The 19,168-nt window shown below is 51.5% G+C and overlaps 1 protein-coding gene across 2 annotated transcripts in view; it reads left to right on the top strand.

Moving 5' to 3' along the window:
- Tmcc2 (transmembrane and coiled-coil domain family 2) overlaps positions 1 to 19,168 on the top strand; it is a 43,266-nt gene that overhangs the window by 19,001 nt on the left and 5,097 nt on the right. The gene's annotated exons all lie outside the window — the stretch shown is intronic.

Raw genomic sequence — 19,168 nt, 5'->3', positions numbered from 1 at the left:
TCATATCATATATTTCACAAATGACCTTGGTTTTAGATTTCTTCAAGGGAAAAAGGGACTTTGGAGGATGGGGTGCAGCTCAGAGGTAGAGTGCCTGACTAGCAATGTGCAAGGCCCTGGGTTCAATCCCCAGCAAAAAAGAGGTGGGGGAGGACTTTGCAGGTATTTTGGTTCATCTGCCGGTAGCAGAGCATCACTGGTCAGCCACTGAGTCAGAGCTGTCCTCTTCCCTTCTTCAGCACCACAGTGTGCATTGTCACCAGGCACCTCCCTGCTTGCCCTGTATTCAGTGTATGTCCGCTAAGCACCATCTGCTTTGTGCCGGGCACTGTTCAGGGCGTTAGGGATACTTAAGTGACTGGAGGCAAAGCCCCAGCTCTCAGGAGCTTGCATCCTGGTGAGCAGTGACAACTACATAACCTAGTGACTCTGTAATATATTTGGTGGTAAGGAGTGCTAGGAAGCAAAATAAAAAAGCAGAATAAGGTGGCAGAAGATGGTAGGGGTGGGCATGCTATTTTGACAGGCGGGTCAGAAAAAGTTTCTCTGATAACCAGAGGGGAGTGTATCATGTGTGTCTCTGGGGAAAGGCAATTCGGGAAGACAGATCAGTCAGTGCAAAGGCCTTGAGTTGGGAGCGTGCTTACATGTTCTGACTGGAGTTCAGTGAGCAAAGTGGAGCACATGGAAGAGCCTCAGAGAGGCCTGTCAAGGCTGAGGGCTGGGAGGGAACGGGGAGACCTGTGGATTGCACGAGGCCCAGTAGATCAGGAAAAATACTTGGGATTTTTTTTTTTTTTTTTTTTTGAGTGAGATGGGAAGTAATGACTTGGTATATATGAGTGACACCTTGAAAAAGATCACTCAGGGGCTGGGGTTGTGGTTCAGTGGCAGAGCGCTTGCCTAGCCTGGGTGAGGCACTGGGTTCAATTCTCAGCACCATGTATAAATAAATGAATAAATAAAATAAAGGTCCATCGACAATTTAAAAAATATTTTTTAAAAAAATCACTCAGGCTGTGTGAAGAATAGACTGTGACAGTGTGACAGAGCTGAGCAGGGCGTCTAGTTAGAAAGCCATTGGTATACTCCAGGGGCAAGGTGACAGTGGAAGTGGTTGTTAGGGGCGGGGAGGGACAGTGGGAGGAGTGGCAGGACTCTGGATTTGCTTCAGGGATCAAGCCCACAGGTTTCTGATGGATTGGACACAGGGCATGACAGAAATGCTGGTTCGCAGGTTTTAGGCCAAGCAGATGGAAAGACGAAATTGCCATGAACCCAGTCACAAAGGAAGATGGAAGATGGAACAGATGCTCTGGGTGAGGGGTTTGTGGGGGGCAGAAGCAGGGCTAGGTTTTGGATATGTTAAGTTTGGAATGGCTATGAACCATCCGTGGGGAAATGCCAAATAAGCAGTCAGATGAACGAGTCTGGAGTCCCGGGGAGAGATCCAAGCTGAGGCATAAATTTGGTAGTTGTCAGCATATAGATAGTATTTAAAACGACGGGACTGCACCATTTGCAAGCCTCGCTTCCACTGGGAGAGGTGCCATCTAAGACTGAGCTCTGGGTACGTCGGCCTGGTGGGAGTGTGGCCTGGTGAAATCAAGAGCTGGAGGTGAACCAGGCTGCTCAGCCCTTAATGAGCAAGAGCTATGTGCACAGCAGCCCCACCCACCTCTCCCGGGTGAGTCAGTGAATACACCTTTAAAAACCAAATTAGAAAGATCCTGTCAAGCCTGGGTCTCTAGTACTGCAGCTATTGAAGAGGAGGGAAAACTTGAGCTTTGTAGCCTCCGGTCATCTAGGTCTCCCAGGAAGGTCCCTGGCTGCTTGAGAAGACAGAGGGTGTGGGGGTGGGCAGGCAGCGGGCACCTTGGGAACCTGGCAAGTGACTTTGATGTTTTCGGACAGGGAATGGGGGGTTCTGAACTGAGGCAGGCACATTAGCTGAAGGGCTTTACCACGTGGCTCCTGTTGGTTCTTTTACACTGTCTCTGAGATGCCTGGAAAGGAGGGAGGCCTCTGCTCTTGCTGTCACCCAGAGGCTCTTGGGTGATCTGGCTGGGGGTCGGATGTTTTTTCCTGTGACTATTCTATATCCTTCTTTGGAACTTTCAGCTTTGTTCCCTATCTTGCCTGGCTAATCTTAATGACATACTGTGAAGTTGGCGGAGCAGGTGGTATTATCTCCCATTTTACAGATGAATAGACTGAGTCCTAGAGGAAAGGAGAGCCTGCATGTTCAGGGAAGCCAGCTAGGTCTTGGCAGAGAGGAGACTAGATCCCGTGTTTCCAGTCTGTTCACAAGACCCAACTGAGATCTGAAGTTATTAAAATAGACAGGGACCATTTCATGCAACACCCCCAGGGAGCAAGGAGGATGACTTTGTCTCTTGGTTGCTATTTCTTCTTCATGGGCATGGCCCTGGGGGTCCTGAGGAGAGAGAGATGCTTTCATGTCCCATGGGAAAGGGACCTTCCAGCTCTCGGTGAACCCTGAAGCCTTGTCTGCTGACTCCCCCAGACCCAGGGGCCATTGGTTGGTGTGAGAAGCTGCGGTCTCTGGGGCATGAATAGGAAGCATTCTTCTTTCTAGTAAACACAGCCCACATGCTCTCTGCAGACTCCCTGGCGATTACTAGCATCTATTTTTAATTCATAAGCCTCCCCCACTCCCCATACCCCTTGCCATTGTTCAGCGCTCACCAGCTGGCTTTGGGACCAGAGGCTCCCTGTCAGGGGTTGAGTTACCCAACCAGCCCGGAGGCCAGAGCAGAGTGCCCCGCCTGAGAGGCTGTCCCAGCCCCCACCCTGAAAAAGCAGGGGACCTTGAGCCTCCAGGGGAGCAGGGTGTGACAGGGCAGACAGGGGCTCACATCCAGAAAAGCAGCTCAGCCTTGGTCCTGATCATTTGGCCATCATTTGTTCCCTCCAGACCCGTTAGCTGCCTTTGAAGTCGGGCTGTCAATTGTTTCCTTATAAAAACAAACAAAAATTGCCCTTTCAGCCTCACCTTTCTGCTTTCTACTATGTGTGTGACACTGAAAAAGGTAACTACAAGCTCTCTATCTTAAATATGCAAAGTGGGGTGGGGGGGTCGTTATTTGTTGGTGCCCTGGGACATTACAAGTGAGTAGAGCCTGCAGGTGACATTCTGTTACCCTATGTGCTGCTCCAACCTCTGGGAAACAGGCCCAGGAGGCTGGAGGAGGGACCGCTGGCTGGAGTTGGGCCACTTGGCTCTTCAGAAAACAGATGAGTCCCTGACATGGCGCCCCATTTTTTTTCTTGTCTTCTTTTTGTTCTGAACAGCAGCTCCTGGAAAATGAGGAATCAGAGGGCTTATAGTCCCCTTCTCCCTTCTCTTCTGTGTCTAGAACCTCTCCCCAGCTATCCCCACGGTCCCCGCTCAGCCTTGCCCACTCAGGGCTTGTGCGGGATGTACCCAGGGGAGGGTGTCAAGAGGGGAATGGCACAGAGTGCTGGGGTCATGGCCAGCTCCTGACTGGGCCTCCTGTCCAGTGTGGCTGAGGAGGAGCAGCATGGGGCAGGGCCTGGTGGGCGTCTAAACAGCCTTAGCTCAGCGGCAGGAGGACTCTTTCCAACAGGCCGACCTGCTGCCCTGGCTTTGTGGGCAGACAGGGTGCAGGGTACAGGTGAGAGTGTCTGCTGCTGAGCAGGGATGTGGTAAGAGTGGAGAGATGCTGTCTTGACTGGATGTTTGCCTGTGGCTGGCAGAGGTGTTATCTTTAGGTTCCAGATGGGGAAAGGGGCAGAGTACAGCTCATTACCTAACCCAGAGCAGATTGGACATCCTGTCCTTTCCGTACACTCCCTACCAGATTTAAACAACTGGATTTCTTCTCTGCCCCAGCATAAATAAGCACCCCTGTTTACAGGATGGGGAGCGAGGGGCCACCCTTCTTGGCTCTAGCCAAGAAGCCTGAGAGATTGGCATGCACCCAGAGGCCCTAGTTTGTTTATGTCTGGGAGTCTGCTGGCTCATAGGCGGGTGTGGCCGGTCCTGCTGAGGGAGGTTTCCAAATGTGTTCCCTTGGTAATTGGGGACAGCAGACCACTGGGCCCCCAGGGCCACTGCTGTGTCTGAGCTCATAGACAGAACTCAGACTTGGTTACCTGGGAGGCCACAGGGGCCTTGCTTCAGGGTTGCAGCCACCTCCTGACTCACCCGCCACTCACATACACCCATGGACATCTGGGAAGCTCAGCTGCCATCTCTGTCCCTCTCCTCTACCCCATCTTGTCTTCTTTTCCCTCTTCTCTTCCTCTCTGCATAGAAATGTCTCTTGGGCAAAAGGAGAGCCAGAAGCAGCTGCCCAACTCCCCAGAGGAGCCTTCTGAGACCATGCCACCAACCAGGGCTCTGGCGGGCTAAGCAAGTGGCTCTGTGATTTGCCACGTGCCATTGTTCCCCATCTCAGCAATGGTTTCCTGGGTGCTTGGGTCCCCATGCAGAAGTAGATGGTATGGTGCCTAAAGAGCTACTGTTTTCCTTTATCTGATTTTAATTTCTCTTGTTCAGGTGAAGCCCCTTGCTTTGTTGGGGTCCTATCCAATTAGAGAGGGGCCCCCAGACGAGGACTCTGCCCCCAATCTCTGACTCTAGAGATCCCAGGCAGCAGCATGCTTTTATCCTTTCGAACAGAATCTGGGCTCACTTGCTTCAGCAACGCACTGGTCTCCAAAATCAACCTGTGTTCATCTGTTTCCCACTGACACCTACTGACATTCCTTCTCAGTGGAAGTATTCCATGCACTCTAGGTTAGCTCTGGCTATGGAGCACAGAATTTCCCAAGATCCTGCCTGGGGATGACTTAGAAGCTTCCAAGTTACTACCAAGGGACTGCGGATGTAGCTCAGTGGTAGAGTGCTTGCTTAGCATGTGTGAGGCCCTGGGTTCAACCCTCAGTACTGTCAAAACAAACAAACAAACAAACAACAACAACAACAATATATATATATATATATATATATATATATATATATATATATATATGTATGATCCAAGGTCATACCTTCTTTTTCTTCTTTTTTGGTACTAGAAATTGAACCCAGGGATGCTTAATCACTGTGCCACATCCCCAGCCATTTTCTATATTTTATTTTGAGACTGGCTCCTTACTGAGTTGCTTAGGGCCTTACTAAGTTGCTAAGGCTGGCTTTGAACTCGTGAACCTCCTGACTCAGCCTCCTGAGCCACGTGTGCCACTGTATCTGGCCCAAAGTCATGCCTTTTAATCCCTTTGTCACTAAACCCAGGCCACAACCTGCAGGAGAGGAATTCTGTCTTAGCCCCTGGGGGCTGAGGGGATGCTGGCCCCCATGCAGATGGGAGACACCAGCCAGGCTTTCACCCTCCTCCCTCAGCCTCAGCTGCCTCAGACACGCCTTGCGCTGCCTGCTGCCTACAGGAAGGTATGCTCAAGGTTCAGGTGTCAGCCCCCACACCAGAGCCAGTAACAATCAGCAGCAAGAGGAGCTCTGTCATCGGGCTCCAGACGGTGTGGAGCCGGCGCTGGGATGTGAGCATAGGTACTGGGAGTTGGCGAGCACATTCTTCCCTGGATCTGCCACATCCCTGAGATGAGAAACGTGACCCTGGTCCCTCGGGGCTCCGTGAGGCAATGGAAATACAGTACCGTTAACCTGATCCCTGCTTCTACCTCTTCTCTCTTTTCGTAGGCAGTTTGGACTTTCTGTATTTACACCTACAGGGCAAAGGGCTCCGAAATAGAAGCAGAGATGAAGCACACCCGGCATTGCATTCCCCCGAGGGTCCTAGGGAATCAAGGCCCCCCCCCCAACTGCAGTGCAATGCCCCTCCCACCTACTTTTCACTCCAGGGACAGGAGTCTGGGGTGCCGCAGGCAGGCAGCTTGGCAGACTGCTCTTGAGGCCCCCAGTTCCTGTTTCCCAAATCCTTTAGAGGCCAGCTCAGTGGTCCTCCTGCTTCTTTTGACCACTTTGACCTTCCCCCAAGTCTGGTTCTAGAACATCTTTCCATCCTCTTTCCTTTCCTTTCCAGATACCCCACCCCCGAGACCCTGGAGCTGGGCTGGTATCCATGGCTAGTGAATAATTCAACATGCTCAGCAAAGCTCAGCCAGATCCATGGTGATACTGTGCCCAGGGCACCTCCTTGGGGCAGCTGGAAAGGCAAACCCTGCCCTGGAAAGACAAGTGCCCCGTAACATTAACTTCACGATATAAGGTTTCTTCACTGCCTGGGAAGGCAGCTTCAGACCCAAATATTATCTGGGCCTGTGCCTGTCTGCTGACTTTGTGGGGGGCCCAGTGGCCATTGAGGGCATGCCCCCTAGGATGTGCCGGTTATGTCCCTTTGAAGGGCTTTCTGGCGTCCACAGTCCTTTGAACAGCATGTCACAGCAAAGTGCTTTCATGCACATTTCTCATTTAATCACATCAGCCTGTGGTCAGCTCAGAGCCCTTGAGTCAGCAGGAGCCCACAGGAGTCTGTTTCAAATCCTCTCCTTTAGAAAGGAATCCTTCTTGGCAAATAGGGTGGAGGAGAGAGCACTGTGCATCCTAAAAATTGCCCAGAAAGGAGATGCGACTTTCTCTCTGAGTCACTTTATCCTGAGCCTGTTCTCAGTACACCCCTCTGGTGAAGCAGTAACTATAAAGGCATGAAATCATCCTCTTTCTACCTGCCTGGCACACATTTTTCCTTGCCTAAAAGTGACCCAGGTCAGTGGTTCTCTCCACTGCCCAACATCTGGGCTTGTTTCCATGCCCAAAGAGGCCTCCCTAAACAGTCATCTCCACAACATTGGACCAGCAAAGAACCTGCAGGGGAGGAGATAGTAGCCTCCTCCTTGGAGCAGCTGGAAGGTCGCGCTCGTAGGGCTGATGCTATGCCACAGCTTCCTGCTTGTGGGGTCCTTCTTTTCCAACTCATGTCTCTGGGCCTCTCCATGTGCACCTAGGAAACACACTCACCTTGCCTAGTTCATGCTGAAGAATATTGACCTTTCTCTGTCATCTCCCCAGAGGGAAAGCAGGGCCCTTTGGTAACCTGAGTTCCTAAGGTGCACCTTCTGGCCAGGCTTGAAATTGAGTGTGGGGGAGGGCATCTGAATAATGGCAGTCCCCATTTCCCAGAGGGACTGGTGAGCAGCGGGAAGCTGTCCAAGGAGGAGTCCTCTCTGGAGACTTTCACAGCACAGGTGGGGCCTGAGATTTTCTAAAGCCTCACTTTGTATTTTAAGGCACTAAATTTAGCCTCTTTTTAGCATTAGTCTTTGCTCCTAAAACCTATGACTTCTCAGGTTTCCCACCCTACAGAATGTGTGGATTGTGCTTTTTCAATTTTTGTTTATTTTTTGTGGTGTTGAAGATTGAACCCAGGGTTTCACACCTGCGAGGCAGGTCTTCTATTGCTGAGCTAAACCCCCAGCCCTATTTTTAGGTAGAAAGATTTTTTTAAAGGCAAGGATAGGGGAAGGGGCTGAAGAATAATAAGGCAAAGATAAAAAATAAAAATATTTTTAAAGTGTTAAAGAGCTGAACACATGGCACAAACCTAGAATCCCAGCTGCTCAGAAGATTGAGGCAGGAGGATTACAAGTTCAAGGCCAGCCTGGGCAACTTAGTGAGTCCCTGTTTAAAAATAAAACATAAAAAGGGCTGGGGGTGTAGCTCAGTGGTAAAATGCTCCTGAGTTTAATCCCCGGTATTAAAAAAAAATTTAAAAAATAAAAAGTTAAAGAAAGAAGGGGCATGGTGTTAAAATTATGGGAAGAGGAAAAAGGATATGGGGAGGGCCGGGGGGAGATAAGGGGAACCGGCAAAAGAAAGAACTGAGCCTGCCGTCTGTGCAGGGAATGGTTTGTGCTCAGAACCGAGGCTTCCCTCCAGCCTCCTCTTCCAGCATGACAGGAGCCCATCTGTTACCCCCAGACTCTGTCTCCACTTGGAAGGGTAGAGAGAGTGAGGCCAGAAGCCCCCAGCCACAGACCAGCTGCCTGGTCCTGTGGACTGAGGTGACCACCCTGCCTCTCCTGGGATGCAGCCTTCATCTGAGCCAGGCCAGGGAGGAAGTGACTGAGGGGGACAGCCAAGACTTACTAGGAAGTGCACCCAGTGACATTTACCCAGCAGCATTTTTTCTTTGCAAAAGGAAAGTTACTTTGCAGATGGTGGTTTTGTTGTTGTTTGTTTGTTTGTTTATTTAGGGTCGGGGTGGGGTGGGGTGTGGATGAGTACCTGAGATTGAACCCAGGGACGCTTAACCACTGAGCCACATCCCCAACCATTTTTTTGTGTTTTATTTAAAGACAGGTCTCAATGAATTGCTTAGGGTCTTGATAAATTGCTGAGACTGGTCTTGAACTCATGATCCTCCTGCCTCAGCCTCATGAGCTACTGGGATTTCAGGCATGCACCACGGCACCTGGTAGCAGCTGGTGTCTTTTAAGAGCCCTTTATTTTGGGGCTGGAGATGTGGCTCAGCGGTAGCGCGCTCGCCTGGCATGCGTGCGGCCCGGGTTCGATCCTCAGCACCACATACCAACAAAGATGTTGTGTCCGCCGAGAACTAAAAAATAAATATTAAAAAAAAAAAAAGAGCCCTTTATTTTAATGCCTGTGACAGCTCTCCCGTGTCTACCTTTGCTACATCTAGCAGCTACTTTTCTGGCTTTTTATGTCCTAGTCCAAATCTTCAGGTACTATGTGGAATACTATGCTGTGTGTGTGCGTGTGTGTGTGTGTGTGTGTGTGTGCGCGCGTGCATGCACGTGTGCACATTCACCTGTGGCGAAGGGCCTCAGGATCAGTCATCTATTTCAATGAGACCTACCATGTGTTGGGCTTCTCACTGTGGCCCTGGGTGGCAATGATTATATGTACCCTTGGTACTAAGGCTAAGCTGCAGGGAGGGTCTCAAGGCTCAGCTCATTCACCATTTCTGGATGCCTTGTTCTCATTCCCCTGAGCCTCATCCAGGCCACTCTGTGGTTGGCCATTGTGGTTATAAAGCATGGACAGTGCCTGCTGGGATGCCTAGCTAGCAGGTGGCAGGATAAAGATTTATACCAGATGCTTTTCTGACACCAAGCACTCTGGCTGGAAGTATCCCCTGACCTTATAGATCAGAGTGGCCCCAGAAATTGAGAACTGTGTAATGTGCTTTGCCAGACTTCTGTCCTCACAAACCCCAAGTCATGGGCCAATGCACATGTTTGTACAGTTTCCTTGAGCCTGGGGTGTGGGGACTCCTGGTCTCAGTGATTTTGGCTGCAGGCGTTGTTGACACTGGTCCCCAGTGATAGCACTGGGCCCTTCTTATCTCTTCACACCTTCTTGAACTGCCTGCCCTATCAGCATGATTCATGTCGGTCCTCTGTATTTAAGGCCTGAGTGCCTCTCTAGGCTCAAGTGGGTGCAGAATCCACATCTTTGAATGGAGATTCTGCCTGGGGAAGCTGCCACTAGAGACTCCCCAGGATTCTGCTAGCCACCCCATCTCTACCCTCACTGCCTGCTCTCCTCAAGTGTGGACCTCTGGCCCCCTCTGCTGGCGACAGGATTTCCTACTGGAATTGTACAGATGAAGTCCAAGGAGAAAGAGACTCCTGTGAGTTTGCCTCTGTGTTTAATCTTGGGTGTTTTGGCCCGGGTGTTGCTGGGGGTCAGAGAGCAGGGAGTGGGAGGCAGAAGCTTATAGAGAAGTAGCCACGTGGTGTCCAGCGCAGTGCGTTTCTGGGACAGAATCTCAGGGCAGAGGAATTCCCCTGGTGAGGCTGGCTGCTGTCTCCTTCAGGTGATTATTAGGGTAGGGAGGTTGTCCCGGGAGCACAGTGGAGTAGGGACAGGGCAGCAGGTGGAGAGGGAGAGGATGCAGGGTGGAGCTGGTTCTGTTTAGATCTTCCAGGCAGGTCTTTCTAACTTTGGAGAGCTCTCTCCATTCTGGAAGCCTGGCCAGGAGACCCACTTCTGTTCAGAGCTGAAGCAGGGAGTGGGAGAGGCTGTGTTCTGAGAGGTCTTCTGACCCTGGGAAGCATTTCTGGACATGTGAGATGGGCGGGGCAGGGTGCCTGTCTGAGTGTACAAGTCTTATGTTCCCAATGCTTCCCCACCCCCTCCCCTGATCAAGGTGTCACACCTGGGCATCTTCATATACTTGGAACTCACAGTGGCAACAGCTGGACCAGGGAGAAGCTCCTCAGAGCTTGGTCCTCCTAGCCCAGCTCTGTGATCCTGCCAGATGGGAAGGAGCAGCTGTGAGCCCCAGGGGAGGGGGAAATCCAGAGCAATCCGCCCCTAATCCCCGGCTGGGCCTCAGACTGGAGATGGCGGCTGCAGAGCCTGGGAGCTCCGGCACACCTGCTCGCAGACCCCGGCTTCCCACAGCCAGCCCAGTGCAGCCTAGGGATTGTGACCCTGGCATCCTGGCACAGTCCTCTGAGAGCTGGGGCCTTAGAGCACCTGGTGCCTCATCACCAGCACGGCTTTGGGAAACTGTGCCCACACAGGTGAGGCCTGTGAGACGGGGTGGCTAGCGGAATCCTGTCGGTGGAAGGAGAAAAGTTCATCTGGTGGGGGGTCCGGGGAGGGGGAAGGGCATTTCTGGAGTTTGCCAGAGGGCTGTGCTTACTCTGTGGGAGCAGCATTCCCTCACCTCCAATTACAGAGAACTCTGGATGCAGAGAAGCTGGCATAAAATTAAGTGGAAGGGGTCTTTCCAGTTGTGGTCACTTGTCTATGGAGAAACAGTGACAGGAAGGAGAGGCCCCAGGAGGTCCCACACCCTGGTGGACCAGGGGAGACTCCTGGTGGACCATGGGAGACCCAGGAACAGAGCGTGTGGCTTTTGGAAAATTTGGAGGATGGAGAATGGAGGAGACCCCAAAGTAAGAGGGCAGCTCTGGAGGATTCTCCAGGGGCCTGCAGGTGTGAGGACACAGGAGGAGAGTATAGGACATTTATGTGGACAATATGGCTTTGTTCTCAGGGCAGGGACTTGGAGGTAGGATGTAGTTCTGACCACAACCTAGGGGTGTCCCCAATGGGCCGGAAACCAAGGGTTAGATGAGGAAGTACCTCTCTGCCAGGAAGAGAGTGGCCCTTAGGGTTAAGGACAACTTACTGCAGGAGGAGGAGGGTTGATGACAGCTGCCTTGAGATGGGGGTTCTTCTGGACGCACCAGTGAGCGTAGTCTGCCTGTAGCCTGCACCCTGGAATCCTCTGGTAGAAATGTGACATGCTTGTGAGGCCACTGAGGCCATGCCTTGCCCCTTGCCTTCCCTGCATGGTGCCTGGGCACAGGAGTGTTTTTGCTGTGCTTCCAGAGGGGGACATACCACCCTGCATGCACCCTGTTAAGTGTCTAATTATTTCCCTCCCTGCCCTCTGAGGGGCATCTTAGGCCTGCAGGCACCAGACCAGGCGCTCAGCAGGCTGTTTCCCACCCCTCGCCCACTCTGGCTTGCTTGGGTCTGTAGTAGTAAAGCCTCCAGAGGAGACTGAACAGCTTCGTGTGGCCTACATGTCCCCACCAGGAAGAGAGCCACCAGCCAAACAGGGCGATGCCTGCCGAGGTGAAGGATGGGAGCTGGACTCCTGACTCCAGCCCGCTCTAGCAGAATGCCAGCTCCCTGCCCCCAGCCTGGCCATGGGCTCAAGCTACCTCTTTGAGCTGAAGGATCTTAGCTGGCACAGGCTTTCCTCTCCACCCCAGTCTAGGTTGCATACCTCTCTCTCTAGGGTCTAGTAGAAAAGAGGGGATCTGAGGGTTTTCATCCTGGAGGGCTACTAAAGTCAGCGTCAACAGGTCTGAGCAACTCTGCTGAGTCACCAGGCCTGACAGTCCCCAGGCCACATGAGCCTGCTGGGCTCTGACCCCCTGGAAGGTTAGACAACACCCTCAGGAGCAGCATCCTGTATGGGTCCATCTGCTTGGCCAGACACAGGGACAGGTCAGGGCTGACCCCTCACCTGACTCCATTGTTCCTCAGATGGCAGGGTTGCCCTGGCTTCCTGAAGGGAAGCATGGGAGCCCCAAAAGACCTGTTTCGTTTTCTCTCCCTCCTCCTCCTCCTCCTCCTTTAAGAGTGACCTCAGCGTTGTCTTTCCACTTAGGATATGAAGGCCCTTCTTCTGTGTCAGCCTGCTCTGGGACCCTCATAGGAACTCTTTGTGAATCCAGGAAGGGGTTGCCTGCCCCAAGGTGGGGGTACGGGAGGCCACAGGTACACCTTGCATCCTGGAGAATGTCTCATGCATTTTTGTCTCTAAGAAAAGAAAACCTCTATTCCCATCTCATAATGTATGCAGCCAGGACCCTCCTCTGTCCTTCCAAAGCTTCACTAAGCCTGTACTTTCTGTGCCTCCTGGATTTCAGGGATCCAGGCTGCTGGGCCAGTGTACAATGAAGAGAGCAGGCATCCCCTGTTGGGGTTAACACGAAGACACTGAGCTCAGGTCTCCAGGAGAAGGTGGGAGCCCCCAGAGGGTCACGGGGGTCAGGACTTGGCAGCCTTGATCCAGCAGCTCCTATAATCTGGTGTTGCACCTAATCCAGCTTTGCTTAGTGTTGCTGGAAGGGGGCAGGGAGTGAGTTTGTGGTGCTACTGAGGGCAGGGGATGTCCCAGGATTTGTGGGTAGGCCTCATCAGAGCCAGGAAGGGGATAGAGAAAGTTGGCCCTTAGATACTCAACAGAAGAACCCTCGCCAGCACTTCTTGGATCTCTGTCTTTATATCCAATGAGGTCTATGGCTCCAGCCCTGCTGGTGCCTCCCGCCTCCTTCCAGCAGAGGCAGGACCTGTCCTCCCCAAGTGCCTGGCTTAGGCAGGAATCTTAGGAAAAGCATAATCTTCCTGCCAGTTCTCTTCTTAAATCCTCCCCAGCCTGTTCACAAGGAGTTAGCAGGGGTCAGTACCTGCAGAATGACAATCTCAAATAGGAAATGGGATGAGGGGACAGGACTCCAGATGTGGTGCTGGCAATTGTGCATGTTCAGAAAATGTGTTGGCCTGAGCTAAGTGAGGCTCTGCAGCCACTTGGAGAGAGGAACAGCACTCCTGGGTAGCCCCCGTCCCCTACTCCAGGCTGGGGGCCCTGGGAGCTTCCACCCGCAGATGACTGGGCTTGAGGAATCTGTGTCACTCCTCTTTCTAGACACCTAGCCCAGGATAGGGGTGCTCTGGGAAGAGCTTCTGCTCTCTTAAACATGAGATAGTGAAAGGAAGACCCAGATACCCTCCTGCAGACCTGCTGTGAAATGGGGCACTGGTTTGGGGCTCAGCCCAGACCATTGGAGGACGTGGCCTTCCACACCATGTGGTGCAACCGTCACTTCCTTCTAGTTCCAGAACACATTCAACATCCCCAAGGAAACCCTGTCCCCATTAGGTACTCAATGCATTCCTCCCACTCCCCAGTCCCTAGCAACCCGCTCACCTGCTATCTCTGGGGATTTCACTGCTCTAGAGATTTCACTGCTCTAGAAATTTCCTATACTGGGATCATTCGATATGCAGCCTTTTATGTGTGACTTCTCTCACTTAGCACACTGTTTTCAAGATTTGACCATTTTCTAGCATTATCATAACTTTATTCCCTTTTATGGCCAAATAATATCCCATCATGAAGGACATCACATTGTGTGGACCCATTCATTCATACACACACACACACACACACACACACACACATTTTAGTTGTAGATGAACACAACACCTTTGTTTTATTTTTATATGGTGCTGGGGATCGAACTTAGTGCCTCACGCATGCTAGGCAAGTGCTCTACCTCTGGACCACAACCCCAACCCCTGTGTGGACCCATTCTTTGGTTTAAAATGACCATCTTGAGTTGCATCCACCCTTTGGCTCTTGGAAAGAGGGATGCTGTGAACCTTGTATACACATATTTGCTTGAATACCCATTCCCAGTTCTTTGGGCTCTATACCTGGCAGTGGAATTGCTGGGTCACATGATTATTCTGTTTAAGTTTTTGAGGAGCCACCACACTGCTTGTCACAGTGTGGTGGCTCCTCCTGCATTGCCATTCCTACTAGCAATGCAGGAGGATTCCAATTTCTGCACATGCTCACCAACACATTGACTTTAAAAAATTCATCATTGCCATTTTAATGGGTGCGCAGTGACTGGCTTTGTGTTTGCTTTGGGGCACCTGTGTCCACCCTTTACTCCGTGTCTCCTTTCATTCTCCTGATACTCCTGTGAGGAAGGCAGGATTACTGTCCCTGCTTTCAGATAGGAAAAGGAGTCTCAGAAGGGCACACAGACAGAGGCAGGGGTCTAAGTCAATGTCAAATGCAGATTTGGGACTTTCCCATTGCCCTGCTCTGCCCATTCGCTGTCCTGTTGCTGTTCTTCTCTGGAAGCCTCTCCCCTCTTCATATTCCCCTGTTCCATCTTCTCAACAGGCTTCTCATCTTGTCGTCCAATTTTCTTCCCTTTGTTAAAGCAGAATCTTTCTCTGAACCTCTGCCTGTCTGTCTGCCAGTTCTTCTGTGCTCTTTGCCATGGTCACTCTGTGCCCCTGTTGCGTGGCACATGTGCGTGGAGAAGGCAGAGCCTAATGCCCACATTCCTCACACATGTCACCTTCCTCCTTGGGCAGCAGAGCCAAGTGCAGATGCTCTGTGACTGGAGACAGCCCAGGCACCCAAAATCTCCATAGAGGAGCAGAGAGGAGTTGGTATCTTGCTGCAGGACTCCCAGATGGCCTGACAGTCTAAAAAAGGAGGCCACAAGGGGACCAGGACCCAGTGCCCCTCTGGCCCAGCCGTCCTGGGAGTGTCTGCTGTCCTCTTCTTCACAGGGTCCCACCGCCAGGTTCAGTTCTGCTTTTCCATGTATCACCAGACAGCGCAGCCTGTCAGGGGCCTTGGAGGACCAGGGGTCTCCTCAGGGGTAGAATCACCATCAGAGACCCCGGAGCGGAGAGGTGGGGGGATGTCTGGTATTTCCTGTTGGTGTGCAGGACGTTCCTTGTCCTGCGAACCCTAGAAGAACCTTGTATGTGCGGAGGGAGAGCAGAGCTGAGGTACACGTAGGGTCTGCACCAGAGGAGGCCAGGTGTCTCCATCTGAGCAGCCTCTCAGTCCAGACTGAGGCTCCAGGTGAGCTCTGCCTTCATTTGTGGGTCTCTTCCTGCCCCCTTGATGGGAAGTGTGGGGACTGTGGGGGTCTAAGGAGGAGACTAGTGACAAGAGCAGCCCTGAGGTACTTTCCTGTGGCTGGATCCAGGCCAGAAGCAAGGTGAGCAGTCTCTGAGTCAGGAGCCCTGGTGGTCAGACAGATTGAAGGACTGACTGAAGATGGAAAAGGCTATCTCTCCATCGCCAATTGGCCAGGGCATTCTCCAAGGAAGGCCATTCAGATCTAAGTGGTAGCTGGGGTGTTCCAGTGTTGAGAGCAAAAACCACAAGAGGATCTCAGTATTTCCCACAAGATGTCCCTGGGGTCCCCACCACACACACACACCCTTCATCTCTCCCTCTCATCTCACCCAAGTGCTCACAGTCTTACCTAAGCTCTAGAGGGGGCCCGGTGCTGGGGTGGGTGAGTGAAATTCCTATGGAGCCCAGCAAGATGAGGCATTGGCACCCATGAGGGAAGCCGGAGAGGTCACAGTGAAGTCTCAGAGGTGATGTCACATGCTGCAGCCACTCTGGATAATTCCAAGCATTTGTACCTGGTCACGGAGATCTCAGGCAGGATGGGTTGGGAGGAAACGCCTTTCTTTGCTCACTTAGGGATAAAAAGCCAACAGTTTAAATGCTCCAGGGTGAGGCCAGGTCTTGGCTGAGGATCACTGGTAGAGGACCAGTCTCCCTGTGTGGGACAGCTGGGGCGAAGATGCCTAGAGCTGCAGAGCTAACCAGGTCTCCAAGGTGGGGTCAGGCTTGGAGCAGGACAAGATTGGAATCCTAGACCTTTGCTCACTAGTGAAGTCCTGGGCAAGGTCCTCAGCATCTGTGGGCCTCAGTTCCTCTACTGTAGAATGGGAATGACTGTATTGCTGCCTTCTGGCTTTACACATAATTCATCTGTGTAAAGCACTTGGGGGCTCATGAGCCCTTGGAGAGCAGTGGCAGGAATTGTTGTTATCTTTATTCTTTGGTCAAGGCATGTAGAACAGTCATCCAAAGGAAAGAGAAGAGCTCAGGGATTGAAGGGACAAAGGGAAAAGATGCTAAGAATCCTCCCCCAGAGAAAGCACAGTGGGGCTATCCTCTGATGTCCAAACCAACATCATGGTAGATCCTGTGTCACCAAGGGGGTCTCCAGGAAGAAGGGACAAGAAAAAGCTGATGTCCTGTGGCAGGGCAGGACCCCAGGCTCCAGTCTGGACCAATGGGTAGAGATGAGGTATGGGCGAGGGGAACAGAACCCTAGCCCCAGGCCACCCCACCACCAGGCCCCAGCAGCGTCTTCTCATTCGTGGGGATTCCACAGCCAGCTTTAACTCTGCTTTTCATTTTTAAGCCAGACAGATGCCAAACGGAAGGAGGAAAGAGCCAAGCTGCCAGGGAGGGATTTGCTCTTTTCCACTTGGATGGAGTCCTCGGGCACCTTCCTTTTCCATAGCACTTTTGCATCCATTTCTCATCAGGAGGTGGATCAAGTCTGTTCCCTTTCCAGTTACAGAGCAAATGGCCATAATGCAGCCAGATTAAAAACCTGTTTCCTGGAGGCCAGGCACAGTGGTACATGCCTGTCATTCCAGTGGCTGGGGAGCCTAAGGCAGGAGGATCACGAGTTCAAAGCTGGCCTCAGCAACTTAGCAAGGGCCTAGCAACTTAGTGAGACCCTGTCTCTAAATAAAACATAAAAAAAGGGCTGGGGATGTGGCTCATGGTTAAGCACCCCTGGGTTCAATCCCTGGTACAAAAAACAAAAACAAAAACAACAAAAATGAAACCTGTTTACTGGAGAGTCTTTTCCCCAGGAAGGGAGGAAGAGGTTTGGGCATCTGTAATTAGGACAAGGCCAAGTTCTTTAGTAATCAAGGCCACATGTTTAATAAAGAACTGTATTTTGGAGGCAGGGCTGTAGTTCAACGGTAGAGCTCTTGTCTAGTGTACAGGAGGCCCTGGATTCAATCCTCAACACCGAACAATAAACAGAACTTAATTTTGTCAATACTTGAATAAGTTTATTGGTATAATCTTTTAAATAAATTTAGGCCACAGGCACCCACACACACACATATCAGGATACAAAAGGCTTATACTGCCTAGATCCAGACTCAGCCTTTCATGAGTGCCTTCTGTGTGTTCTACACTTTGCTAAGTGCTGCAGGACATCATCTCTACTGTATTTCACTACAACAGCATCACCACTGCATTAATATTTGGTTTTGGGTATTCTATGCATCCTAATATTGCACCAAAGACATTTACTAATAATAATTTTAAGCAATATTAGTACCATTTTTTTAAAAGCTTCACATAGGACTGGGGTTGTGGCTCAGTGGTAGAATGTTTGCCTAGGCACTGGGTTCAGTTCTCAGCACCAGATAAAAATAAATAAAATAAAGGTATTTTTAAAAAAGTTTCACATATTGGTCACACGTTTTTTGTTTTTGAAAAAAAAAACATTGGCACAAAATCTGTACATGGGGTTACCTATATGCAGTGAACTATGGGTAACCCTCCAGAAGACTTGAGAGTATATTTTTTAAATATATATATATATATATATATATATATATATATATATATTTAGTTGCAGGTAGACACAATACCTTTATTTTATTTTTATGTGGTGCTGAGGATCGAACTCAGTGCCTCACGGGTGCTAGGCAAGCGCCCTACCACTGAGTCACAATCCTCATCCCTAAGAGTGGATATGATTTTGCCCATTTTACAGGCAAGAATATTGAGGGTCAGGAAAATTGAGATGAGCAGTTTGCCATCACCACAGGGAGCCATCCGGAGCATGGGTTTTTAAGTCAGACTGGGGAGACAAGTTTGACCTTGGGATATCACTGAAGAGAGGCTGTGGAGGGGGCCTCTTAGGTGTGATAGGTCAGACACTGCGAGGAGCAGAGGCCTGAAGGCGCAGACACCTGGCAGGAGGGCCAGAGGACATGAACAGAGACCCAAAGCAAACCAAGGGGAAATTCCTGACTTCAGGAGAGATTGGGAAGGGGACGGTCCTTGTTGTCATTATCCTTGGAGAACCTGTGACCTACAAAAGCCCCAGAGGAAGCCCACAGGGAAGCCACCCTCCCGTGGCTCCTGGGTTTTGCAGAGCTATTGTTTTCAATAGTGTTTTCCAATAACTTTGCGTCTTGGCAGATATGGAGCAAGTGACTTATGCCTGTAGTTGGCAAGGACTGTTTCCGGTCCCAGTGCATGTGACTGGGCCACTTTCTTTGTGTTTAACTCCTTCCTCCACAAAGAGTCACCCACCCCTGTCCCCCTAATGATCTGACCCGGTCTTACTTGGGATGTGCTATGTGTAAAAATATATGGGGTTGAGTCGTTTCCTGCTGCTTCTGTTTCATGGTGATAAGGCGCTCGGGCTCTGCTGTGGACAGAGATGGTCCAGGAGGCCTGGGGGCAGCAGTCCCTGAGCACCCGCTCCAGGCCTGCCTGCACATCCAGCCTGGCATTCTGTCTTTCCTATCTCCTGTGATCTTTCCTTCTTTTCTGTCCTCCCCCTCATCCTTTCTCAGTCCCTCTACTTTGCCTCTCCAAATTCTGTGCCACCCTAATGTGCTGGGGAAGCTCGCCTGCCTGGTGAGGAGGAGGGGCAGCTGAGCGACAGGTACCCTCAGACCCCAGACTGCTCCCAGCATCCTTTGGCCTGTGAGTTACCTCTGGGACCTGACTGGCAGGGCGGGTGGGTGCATGCTTCTCTCCCAGTTCTGGGAGACAGGTCAGGGCAGAGTACGCCGGGTATCATGAAGCGGAAAAGGTTGCTGGTGACTCCAGAGAGCTGGAAGGTAACAGGGGGGGTCTGGGAGAAGTGTCAGCAGGGGCAGGTGACCTGCTCTCTGCTGGGTTCCTGAGGACAAGGTGGGAGGGCAGGGAGGCTTGGGGCCAGAGTGCAAGCTTTGGTCAGCTCAGAGGGGGACCTGCTCAAGGCAGGAGCTTTCTGGGGGTGGGGGTGATCTCATCCCCAAGAAACCAACCAC

This window comes from Urocitellus parryii, chromosome 9 (genome assembly GCF_045843805.1).
Source record: "Urocitellus parryii isolate mUroPar1 chromosome 9, mUroPar1.hap1, whole genome shotgun sequence".
In the NCBI taxonomy this organism is placed as follows: Eukaryota; Metazoa; Chordata; class Mammalia; order Rodentia; family Sciuridae; genus Urocitellus; species Urocitellus parryii.
Note: the sequence above shows the minus strand (reverse complement) of the source record. Positions and strands in the feature narration are given on the sequence as shown.